This window comes from Geospiza fortis, unplaced genomic scaffold (genome assembly GCF_000277835.1).
Source record: "Geospiza fortis unplaced genomic scaffold, GeoFor_1.0 scaffold274, whole genome shotgun sequence".
Classification (NCBI taxonomy): domain Eukaryota; kingdom Metazoa; phylum Chordata; class Aves; order Passeriformes; family Thraupidae; genus Geospiza; species Geospiza fortis.
Genome location: NW_005054485.1, coordinates 1,069,485 through 1,072,384, shown reverse-complemented (window position 1 = coordinate 1,072,384; position 2,900 = coordinate 1,069,485).

The window sequence follows — 2,900 nt, the reverse complement described above, 5'->3', positions numbered from 1 at the left end:
TGCTACTGGGGATGTTTTTTGCCATTCGGAGTGTCTCAGTTTCTTCTGTCCAAGTCACCTGTAGTCCCTGCTCCAGTATGGGATCAGCCTGGAATTCCTTGGTAGTGCCCTGTGCCTAGGCAGAGAGTCCTCCTTAAATACCTTCTGAGCAGGGATGTTTTCTTTGTTTGGATAAAGTTTTGCCATGTTAAATATTTCTGTTCAGCACCTTTACTGCTGGTCAGACAGTGCAGCAAATTACTGTGGGCTACTGCTTGCTCTGCTAGATTTCACTGGGTCACCACCAGCCAGCACAACTCAAAGCTCCTAGCTGATATCTGATATGGTTCCATGGATTCGCAGTGGTGAAGCTTGAACTTCATTCTTGCAAACGAATTCAGGTTTAAGAAAAAAATATTAAATCTATTTGTATTTCAGGTACTACATATATGTATTTCTGCTCTCTAGGAAAAGAAGCCTCCATTTTCCCTGCCTCTATATAAGCCAGCACAAAATCCACAGTGTGACCCCCACCCTTTCCAGCAGGCAGGGCACGTGTGTTAGGCCAGTCATGGTTCTCTCTGTAAGGATCAGGGCAGAATTCCTCTCATCAGGCATTTGCAAACTAAAGATCCAAGATTTAGCTCCACAATTGCACAGTTGCAGAGGAGGGGCCACAGTTGCACGTTACCATGAAGGGCTTCCTCTGAAAAACCAAGGTTTTCCTGTGTGCTTCACCAGTAGAAGGAGGGGAAGGGAGCTGTGATCCCACTGGTCAGTGGGGCAGGAGAAGGAGCTGGCTGATGTCATAGGCATCTCACTCTCCTGACTGTGAGGGACTGTGATCAAGGGATGTTTGTGAGGCTGGCATTGCACCATCTAACAGAAGTACGGAAAGCCTGGGAAATAGCCTCTTCAGTCCAGAGGCAGATAATACAGAGGAAGACTCTTTGCCAAGAGCTAGATGGAGGGAAAATGACTGAGAGGGAGTTTGCCCGATGTGTTTGGCCCATTGGTACTTGATTTCTTCTCTTAAGAGATAACAGACTCTGTGGAGAAGGGAAGAGCACTTACTTACATCATTAATTCATAAGAAGTCTTCCATAAAATTCAAGTTGGACAACTTGAGCAAGGCCTTCAGCAGGGTGTACTTGGCAGCCACATGTTGAGCTAATAGATGAGTGGGCTTGAAGGATGGACTGGGTCTCTGAGCTCAGTGGTCTGAGTCACCCCATCTCAGCCTTGGTTGGCAGAGAAGAAGTGATGTGATACTAGGGCAAGGCACTTTAGGATCATTCTTAAACTGGATGAGGGGAGAGACCAGAGCAAATCTGGAAATGGTACCAAGTAGGGGAACTGGTGTATTTGCTAAAGGGAGGACCACCCTTTGGAGGGAGCTTGACACACTGGAGAAAGGGGCTGACAGCATGCAGTACAGCCTGGGCACTGTCCCTGGTGGGCAATGGTGCAGGATGGTGCCCATGGGCTGCTGAGCAGCCCTGACAGCCTGATCCTGTTCCCCAGATCATCACTGTTCAAGGAGCAAACACAGACATGTCTGCATGGACAGTTTATCCAGTATCTGGCCTAGATCCCAGTGGCCTGCCTTGCTGCTGTCAGTCAGACAAGGGAACCCCAGTGATTTCCAGCTTCTGTTGCTGGTATCCCGACCTCTTCTCTTACAAGTGAGCCCAGCTTGAAGTTCACTGCTGTTCATAAACATCTATCAAGAGCAGAGGATGCACTAAAAGAAGTAGGATTTAATGAGAGGAGGGAATACTCAGCAGTGATGAAGTGAAGGACACACACAGAAATACACACACTAGAGGCCTGTTCATACACTAGCTAGCACTTATTCTCTAAATTTTCCTCTGCTTTTCCATTTTTATTCCTTTCTGAGCCATCTTGGTCTTTCCTTTTCCTGTCCTTTTCTCTCTTCCCTAACTATTATGTAATGACTTGCATGTTTCATCAATCCCCTTAAACACATACCATAAATTTTACTGAATCCTGAAGTGCTTTTCCCTGTGGATCCCATGAGTCCTATGCTCCTCCAGGTAATAAATTCCTTCAGTCTGCAAGGTCTTCAGGAGGAGACGTTTCTTTTTTTTTACTAATCCTGGTGTGCTTCACACCAGGGATAATTGTCCAGTTGCTTAGTGAGTGATTGTATTGTCATCTAAATAAATTAGTATAAATTGCTGATAGAGCAATTAGGTTAGCCGAGATCCTCAGCAGGTCCTTGCCCATCTGACCTTTGTGCAATCATGAACAGACTGTTATCACCTAACTTCACAGTGATTTGTGCCTTGTTTCAGCCTGCGCATGAGGAGGCATCAGAGACTTTTTGGCTGCCATCAGCTCCAAGGAGGGAAGGCACAGAGGTGAATTTTTCTCAGAAGAGCAGAGGGAGAGCCTCAAAGACAACAGGCACAAGTTGGAGCACAGGATATTTCCAGGAGATCAGAAGAGTCTTTTCTTACCTGTGTGTTTACTGTGGGGATGAGCCCCAGGTCTCCACCCTGGGAGATCTTCCAGCACTGGAGCAACCTCATTTAGTTACCCCCGCTGTGTGTTGGAAGTTGTACTGTGTGTGCTCTGAAGTTCTCTTCCAGCCAACATTCAGCAAGGATTCTATGTTTTTATTGTGCTTGAAGCGGTCTCTGCAATTTCTTACTGACCATTTCACAGGTTACTTCCTGAAGTCAAAAACTTTGTAATTAATTTCATAATTTAAAAACCCAACAAAAAAGAAAATGTCTGTGTCATTAAAAAAAAAATATCAACCTCACAGTTGAAAATTGTTATTAATTTCTTTAGCCATGCATTTACACCCGAGTTGTAATGTCACCTGCCCTTCAGTGCCTCTGTAGCTTATTTCCAGACTTGATTACAAAAGGTGCCCCATTCTGTATTGTCTC